We start from the raw sequence: 9,741 nt of genomic DNA on the forward strand, positions 1-9,741 counted from the left end.
GTTTATGCCGCAGTCTATTTCTCTCTCAGGAGGGACTCTGGGTAGATCATTAGGAAAACTTCTGGAAACTCTCTTACTATAGGAATTGACTGAATGGGAGGTACCTCAGCACTTGAGTCATTAACTCGGACTAAGTGATAGATACAACCCTTTGAAACTAACTTTCTTGCCTTAAGGTACGAAATGAAACGACCCTTAGGCACTGCTAAACTACTACTCCATTCTATAACTGGCTCATTAGGAATCTGAAACTTGACAACTCGAGTTCTGCAATCTATTGATGCATAACAGGCATGAAGCCAGTCCATACCTAGAATGACATCAAAATCTACCATGTCTAGTTCAACTAGGTCAGCCATGGTGTCTTTGTGATTGATGGAAACAGGACAATCACGATAGACTCTTTTTGCTAGAATAGACTCCCCAACAGGTGTGGAAACACAGAAAGGTTCACAAAGTTTCTCAGGGAGAATTTCAAACTTATTTGACAAACTTGCTCCTAGGTCTAGCAAAGCATAAACGTTCAAAAGTAAAGACTTTGATCATACTAGTGACAATATCTGGAGAGTTTTCTTGCTCTTGGCGACCGGTGATTGCATAGAGACGGTTTGTTCCTCCGCTAGTACCAAAAGTAGCTCATCTAGGTGCAACCCTGTATGGTGGAGCAACTAAATAAAATTGGGCTCTATTTCCCCCGTTACCCTGCCTGTTATTTGGACACTCTCGCATGAAATGTCCACTCTGACCACACTTGAAACAACCAGTGGAGCCTTTAAGACAAATACCTGAATAGTTCCTACCACACTTGGTGCAGGCAGGAGGCTTACTACCCCCTTGCGCCACACTACCTTGTGAATAGGTAGGTTTAATTCTGGAATTTTGACCATAATACTCATTCTTGTTCTTAGGTGCAGGTGCACTAGTAGATGATGGAGCAGGTCCCTTCTATTTCTATTGGAAAGACGATCGGTTTGCATTACTCTTCTGCTGCCCGAACTCATTCCCTGTCTTAGCTCTCTTGTTCTTGAACCCCTCTCTATCCCTCAGCTTCTCTTCCTCTACCTGCTGTACATAGACCATCAACCTCGAGATGTTCATGTCCCCAATAAGCATTGCTGCCCGGCCCTCTTTGCTTGATAGACAACCCAAACCAACAACAAACAAACTCATTCTACCCCTCATGTCCGCAACCATTTCAGGAGCATAGCGAGACAGTTGGGTGAACTTCAGCCCATACTCATGCACACTCAAAGAATCTTGCTTAAGTGTGAGGAACTCACGTACCTTGGCCTCTTTCAGTTCCCGGGGAAAGAAACGCCCCAAGAAAGCCTCTTCAAAACATGCCCAACTCGCAGGTGGTGCATCCTCAGCTCTACCTCCTTTCCACTGATCAAACCAAGTCCTAGCAATATTCTTCATCTGATATGCAGCTAGCTCAACTCTCGCAGTATCAGCAACATGCATCACCTCAAATACCTTTTTCAACTCATCAATGAAGTTCTCCGGATCCTCAGTAGTGCTCTAACTAGTGAAACTTGGAGGGTTCATCCTCAAGAACTCACGAATCCTTGAAGTTTCAGCCTCTTCTTGTCGAGCTCCTCTTTGTTGCCTAGCTTGATTAGTCACAACTTGACTGAGCATCCTTATAGCCTTACGGAACTCAGCATTGGTAAGTTCCCCTTGAGGTTGCACTTTAGGTGCATTGGGTAACTCTTGTTCCTCGACATTCCTCCTAGCTGGACGACCTCTGACTGCTCTTCGTGGAGACATGATTATTTGAAACACGCGCAACCACGAATTAGAGGGAAACTTTTAGAGATTAAACTCTAATGCCCGAGATGGATATGAAGAAAGTGAAGAATTTCCTAAATGTTGCAGCCTCCTAATTATAGATGTGACGCTCTTCACACCGATAACTAGGACTCTACAGACACGGCTTCATAGACTCCCTAGGACTTTTGAACTCTGTACTCTGATACCAAGTTTGTCACGCCCCGAGCCTACACCCTGGGCGGGACTGGCACTCGGAGACCATTTTTGGCCCCAAGCGAACCCTTGGCCTGGCTTACTTAACTCAGCAGAAGACTTAACTCAATGAAATAGTCTCAAATAATAACTTAAAGAACAATAAGTTAGCCAAAATGGCTCTTAAGTCTTAAACAACATCTGAAAGATAAAGAATGACATCTGAACTAATAACTATATGACTGTCTATGAAGCCTCTAAAACACTGAGATGGATTTTGGGACAAACCCCACAACATCCTAATAAATGAAAGACTGAAAGCGAATAAAAGAGTCATCCGAAATGCAATGAGGCTCACCACTGACTCTGAGCTGCTCAACTGGATCAACGAGGTGCTGGATGTTGATCCTGGTTACCTGTGTCTGCGTCATAATAAGATGCAGGCCAACTGGCATCAGTACATTTAATGTACGAGTATGCGAGTTGGAATGCTAAACCACACACATGCTAGAAGGAATCTGAAAGAAACTGAATAACTTACCTGACTCACTCAACTCAACCTGACTGACTCATTTCAATATAAAGCAATTTAAAGCAAGTGCAATATAAAGAAAAGCTGTTTAAAACATGATATAAACTCTGTATGTATGCAAATATACAATAAATTTAAGATGTATATAGAAATACAATAACTGTGTGGTAGTTTCTCTAACCGACAACCATCACATAAGAGGTATAGTGATGATATAACGATCAACCTCACGCTGCCAGAGCATTCTACACCCGGCCAAAGGCACATAATCTGAACTACCTAATGGATCCACTAGTCTATCTTGAAAAGAATTCATCCAAAAAAAGGTATGATCCTTTTCTACACATGGTGGCTACATGGTTCTATGTGGGCTGTGGGTTCTTTGAACTCTCCCTCAATTCGGTGCTCAATACTACTCCCAAAATATACTAGCTCTTATGTTTTTAAAACATACTTCTTCTGTGATTTGAGGTTAGTGCTCAAAAACTTAGCTCAAAGGCTATCTTGGAAATCTTAGTTCCCCTACTTGCTTCATTTAGAAAGCTATTACTCTTTTCTGTCAACTAGCCCGAAGGCTCTTTGGAAATCTCAGTTTTCGTTCTTATTTAAATGTGAAAACATTTAAATCTCTTTGGGAATACTTAGTCCCTATATACTTTTGAAGAACTGAACTTTAAACTTTACTCTTTACTCTTTACTCAACTTGAACTTTAAGTCTTAAAACAAAGTTAAAACATTTGGAAAAGACTTTTGGAAAACTCTAAGGACTCATCTTGACTTGACTCTTACTTTTCTTGACTTTGATCTTAACTTTCCTTGAATTGGATTATGGATTCAAGGTTCATGATCTCATGTTTATAGATGATTTCATTATGTTTAGATGTATTTTAGAATGTTAGAATCGACTAGGAAACATAGGTACATCACTTAGGAACATGTTGTTGGGCTATTGTATCTTGGAGGGGACAAGTCAAGAGATATACTGCTGGATCGGTGTAGATTATGCCTCAGTGGGCTTGAATCTCCTTAAAGAGAGCGAGATATTCGTGCCTCAGCCTAAAGATTTGTTTATGCATTTTTGTCATTTTATTTTCTACTGTAATTTATATTATTTGTGGTATAATACACCAACAAGAACTTTAGTTGATATTGAGTCACCAAAATAAACAATATCTTCTCCTTTCTCAACTTGGATGTATGACACAAAATTATTTTTGTTTATACAAATGTGCCTTATAGCACCAAGAGTCTATCACTTAATTTCTCAATTTGGCCTCAATATATATTTATTTCTGAAATATCGCAATAATCATATCATCTGTTTCAATCGAACTTATTTTTAGCTTAGCAATATTGTCATTTCTTTCCAATATTTTTTTGCATTGAGGTGCATTTTTCCTGAAGATTTTACTAGTAGCATTGGACTTGTAACCATGTCTATTCACATACCTGTATTTTCTTTACCATAGACAGAATGACTTTAATAGTAGTAGTCAGGATAGCACCAACATCAGTATCATCAATAGTTTCTGTATTCATAATTTAAATTAGTTTCTTAGATTGTTGGGGAAACAATTAAAATATCACAATAATAATATAACTTAGTATATAGCAAAATAGTTGTCCAAAAAATAAGATGAATATTACTACGATGATATATAAATAATATTGCAGAAAATTAATACTTGAGTCGTGTTATACACTGTCCTAAGAAAGTATTTCAAAGGTGTTAAATGTTTCCTCAAAATTAAACAAACCTTCCCTATATAAATAGAAAATACATGAATCAGCAAGTTAATTAACATTATCAAATTATTAGTGGAAAAATAAAAAGAAACAAAGCCAAATTTATAATTAACCAGAACAGAAAGTTATTATAAAGGAGAGAGAGGCCGAAAGGATAGAAGGAAAAAAAGAGTAAATGGAGAATATTATTTTCTTACTGTTATTCATTCCATTTGAAAGATGGAATTGAAAGTTATTTAAAGAAGGAGAAACCAATCAAAAGAAGACAAGTGTCAAGACACTTCTCCTCACAAAGGACTTTCAAAATACCAGCACTTCTCTTTCAATTGCCCACGTTTCAAGTAAGAAAAACTTCTCCAATACACTATATATTTGACTTTGTAAATACACTTCAAAATAAATTCATTTGAAATAAATATTTACTTATATAGCATAGAAAAAAGTAGAAAATATTACGTTTAAACATTCATATATAGTTGCACCAATAATGTGTAGAATATGACAAACAAATCATTTATTCTTCCAACATTCCTCTTGAATATGAACTTAAGTTGTGTTTGAATTCCACATTTCAGTACCAACGTTCATGAAATTTTATACTTTTATGTGTCATATGTAACCAAAATTTTCAATCCAACAAATACATTTGATTATTGTAAGCATTTCTCTTTATTTTTTTTAATAGGAGCCATCAGAAATCTTAAGTAAATCCCCTGAAGCATAATTACTCTTTTCATACCAAAGTTGATGTTTTGTAAACAAAATAACAATATCTTTTAAAAGATACAGGTAGCAATGAAATCAAACAAAAACTTTTTGCAAAACTTAAAAATGATCTGCTCGCAATGTGGCGGTGCGCGCGGGTTGAGCTTAAATCGCAAAATTTTTAATTCGTCCCGCTCCGCATAGCAATTTTTTTAATTTTCAACCCGTCCGTCCCGCATAGACCCGCCTTTCATAATGTTTTTAATATTATTATGTTTAGTTAAGTTTGTTATTAAAAATAAATTCATTTTGTCATAACATTGTATTAATTTAATAGAACATAACTTAAAAATTATTTTTTAGAAGTCAATTAGGAAACATGTAAGAAATTGTATTTACTTTTATTGAACCATTTTCATTTATCATCTTGAATACTTTAGTAGCTTTAAACAAATTATCTTAATAAATAACATGTCAAAAGTTAAAATTAAATTTGAAGCCGCATAAAATTGCATATACCTGCAACCGCCCCGCTACACATTAATTTTGAAAAAACCCACTTTAACCCACCCTCACAACCTTAAATCCGCCCACCCCGAATAGCCTTAACCCATCCTATCCCGCCCCGCATCATTGCCGTCCTTATCTGCAACTTAAAATAGAAGGAGAAAATGCAGGGTTTTATAGTATATGGAGTGAGAACATCCACTAAAAGTTGTTATCATAGGAAAAAAATTGAGTCATATGAACCGTCAATTCCTGTTGAACATTATCAAATTTGAATGGATGCTGTCATTGTAGATTGTATATGATTAAATAAATTGAAGGTAACTATATATTCAAATAATTATGTAAGATATTTCAAAATTTTCATAATAACATGCATGTAGTCTAGATGGATCACATTATATATTTCCATGTAGCAATTTCATACTTCATTAAAATTTTCACGGATCACATCTTTTTTCTGAGCAGAAAAATCAAATCACAAGTAAAAAGAAAAAACATATCATCAATCCCGCATTTTTGAAAAATCATGCATCATCTGCAAAATATGTAATGAAATAATAATGCTATATAAATGAGACAAGTACAAAATTTAAGTTGTTACCGTAGTTACGTATTCAATTGATCCATTTCTTTATTTATGAACAATTCTGTTGACAATTATTTATGCGATATGATGTAGTATCTTATAAATCACTACAACAATATAGAAGTTCTTACATGCAAGAGAATTGGAGAACTAACATACATGCAAATTGAATTTAAGGTGGTTGCCATTCAAAATTGTAAAACTGGGGGGGCGGGGGGGCGGGGGGGGGGGGNGGGGGGGGGGGGGGGGGGGGGGGGGGGGAGTTATTGAATTTTAAAACTGATACGGTTACCCAATTATTTGATTGGAAACTTGCATAAATATACAACATTAAAAAAATATTTACCATTTATAGTAATAATTATTTTTTCTTATTTGATCACTTTTAATACATTTATAATACAATTTAATACATATTACAAAGAACAATTTATTATTCATATATAATACAAGTTTTATTGATGGATAATACATTTATCATATATTTTAATACACTAATAATAAATGTGTTCATTTCTTACCAAACAAGCATAATATATTTTAAAAAATAATTATAATACATATATATTGCATAAATAATTCACTTCTAATACATATTGCAAATTTAACATAGTATTGTTAAAAATGATAATAAATAAAAAATATCGCTAAAATCAATAATTAATTATGAAAAGGTACCCATCCAAGTAATTTTTCTTTTTATTCCTATCAAAGATAAGGTAATCACAACCCAAGTTGGGATTAGTTTAATAAGGTATTCTAATCCTACATAATGTCGCTAGGAAAGTTCCTTACTGCTAACATGTGACACACACAACTTTTTTTGTGCAGACCAACTTCGTCTAATCAAAAAGATAAAGGATAGTGCTATCCCAATTGAAATCTGCAGATTAGGTAGTGGATACTTGGTCATTTTAGGGAAAATTGAATTTACTACGGAGAAAGTGGAAGCAAACAATAATTAAGAATAATAATAAATGAACCTAACCTTTAGGTAAGAAATGTAATCTTATTTCGTGTATTTCAAATGATATTATAATGGAATAGTTATTTTGAGTTTTAGTTTTTTATTGAACGAAGGTAACATCCAATAGAGGCAATGTAACACTTATGACGTGTGAGCGTTTAGAGTTCAGCATCGAATTACCATCAACAATAGATTGTAAGTAGTTACAATTGATGTATATCGTAGAGACTTGATAAATGAAATTTTCATTTGAATTAGATAGAAAAGTAACAATTACACATTCACACATAAGTAGTTAATAAGATACAAACATTGGTCAAGCAGTAAAAGCCACACATTGTTTAGTTACATAATTCAGAAATACATCTATTTTTTATCGGCTTTGGGTTTATTTAGTTTGATTTGGGCCGCTCCATTTGTCGTTTTCTTGGCCCTCTTTCTGTACATCCTCACTGCTTTGACTTTGTCATCCATGATAATTGGTGCTTTCTCTTCAGCTTGATGTATTTCTTCAACAATTATGCTCCATCGGGGGTTTGAGTCATTCATATCAATTCGCACAAGAAAGTCGAATGACTTGTCTTTACTCAACATCAATTGCGGTAGTAGTAACATTCTTCCTTCTTGATAAGATGTAAACAATTGGATATGTTAGTTGGAAAGGTTTCATTAAGGTACACAATAGACTATATAAATATGCCCTTACATTCAGTCTACTCTATACATTAAGTTCATACATTTACTAAGGTTGATTCTATGTACTCTTGCACATTGCAGCCTAGTAAATATTTAGTCGCTTCAAATAGAATGACTCGCGCATATCGTTCTCCACCACACACTTCAAGTCGTAAGCAGTACCTTCAAAATAAGGGGTAGTATCTTTAATATAAGGTGTTTTGTAATTAGTAAATATTGAATCACGTTTAAACTGAGACTAACCTCATTTCATATTCGACATTCTCACTATTGTAATTGGTACAAGCTGCATTCTCTTTTATAACTTTCACTTCTTTTCTTTGCATTTTTCTTTCTTTTTTATACCTTTCATAGATTCATAGAGGAATTCCATATATTTTCACATCTAGGATTTACATATACAACATATACCACTGTCAAGGGGGAAGTTCTTATTATTTAGGTTAGCCCTCAAATTCAAACATGTGGGCGCAAAATGCTATCCTGCTTTATTGTTATGTAGCAATAGAAGCCTGCTTATGCTGCTTCGGCGGCGCTTTTTCGCCCTCTCTTCACTCTGGACAGGAGCGCTAGTGGACACGGGGAGGGAGCAGGCGAGGCCCGGCTCCAAGTTGTTCAAGAATAGTGGCGTTGAGTTTCTCGATCCTTTGACTTAGGATTAGTAAGTTCTATTTCTCGATGGGGCGGGGAGGGGATATAACTCAGCGGTAGAATTGGAATTCCAACCAAGTTCCCTTCCCAAAGCGGGAACAAGTTGGTGCGACCGATTAAAGAAGAAGGACAACTCGCAATGGTACTATGGCTAAGAATTTGGTTCTTTTTACGAACTTGATGTCAATAAATCTGCGAATCTATAAACTCAAAACTGGAAGGATAAACAAACCCACCCGGTGGACTGCCGAGCTACAAGTCCTATGACACAGGAGCGGGATTCTCTAAAAAGCCACGTCCTCTTTCTACCAGACTTGTCTCATTAATGTGAAAACTGGCAAGCCCACGGAGCGGTGCCGGTGCGCTAGCTTAAGGAAAGCAGTTCGTTTAAAAAATAGAAAGAATATAAATAAAGGCGCATACGCGGGAAGGCCCCCCCCCCCTCTTTCTTAGAATTCAACATTTATGATATGTTTTGCATCTTGTTCGCCCACTCTTCACTTAGGGTGATTCGAACCAGGGGAGGATCTTCCACCTTTAAGGTCGCACCCCCCTAAGTGGACGAGCAAGAAAGGATTTCTTGGAGCAACCCCCCAGGTTCCTGGGCTTGGATGGCGGCTCAAGATCAGCCTCATGAAAACCTTATATTCCCTGAGGAGGTTCTACCACGTGGAAAGGCTCTTTAATGGAACTTCCCTGAGGCAATCCCTAGGATTCAAAAGAGTGAGAAGGAACTTTCTCTGTCCTATGCCCTCATCACTAACCATTCCCCTTATCTTTGCATTTCTTGATCGGTCTCCACCATTTCTGTGAGGCGCTCGGCTTGAAGAAGAACTTGATTCATGCAGAGAAAGAAACTTAGGATAGGAGACTGATGGAAGCAGCAGGGCTGGGTCTGCGAGTGAAACCCCAAAACCTCAAATCTCCTAATGCCTATCAAATAAGAGTCCTACCCAGTCTTGTAGCAAATAAAGGAAAAGGGTCCCGATAGGGGTCAACAGTGTCGGGAGGCGGAGGTGAACTACAAGGACTATCTCTCGTAGCCGATATCCCACCCTTCTTCTGTAAGGATGCATTCGGGCTTAAGCCAACTCAACCAAGAGGGGAGGATAACTCCTTTTCAATAACGGAGAAGTCCATTCTCGTCATGATCGATCCACGTCCTAGCGTGCCCGGCTGGGGCGAATAGCCCAGTGACTCCAAGACACATCTTGCGGTCCGGATCAGCCGCCCTTCAAGGCGGAGTAATTCGTCTACTGCGAGATCGTAACTCAATCTAAATACACGAATTTCAGGACGTCTAAGTCAGAAGTAGTAGCTCGAGTTCTTACGGCCTTTAGTCCAAAAGATGAATACCATGGCTCATCTTTATTCAGTATGTCT

Source organism: Solanum stenotomum, chromosome 10, assembly GCF_019186545.1.
Source record: "Solanum stenotomum isolate F172 chromosome 10, ASM1918654v1, whole genome shotgun sequence".
NCBI lineage: Eukaryota > Viridiplantae > Streptophyta > Magnoliopsida > Solanales > Solanaceae > Solanum > Solanum stenotomum.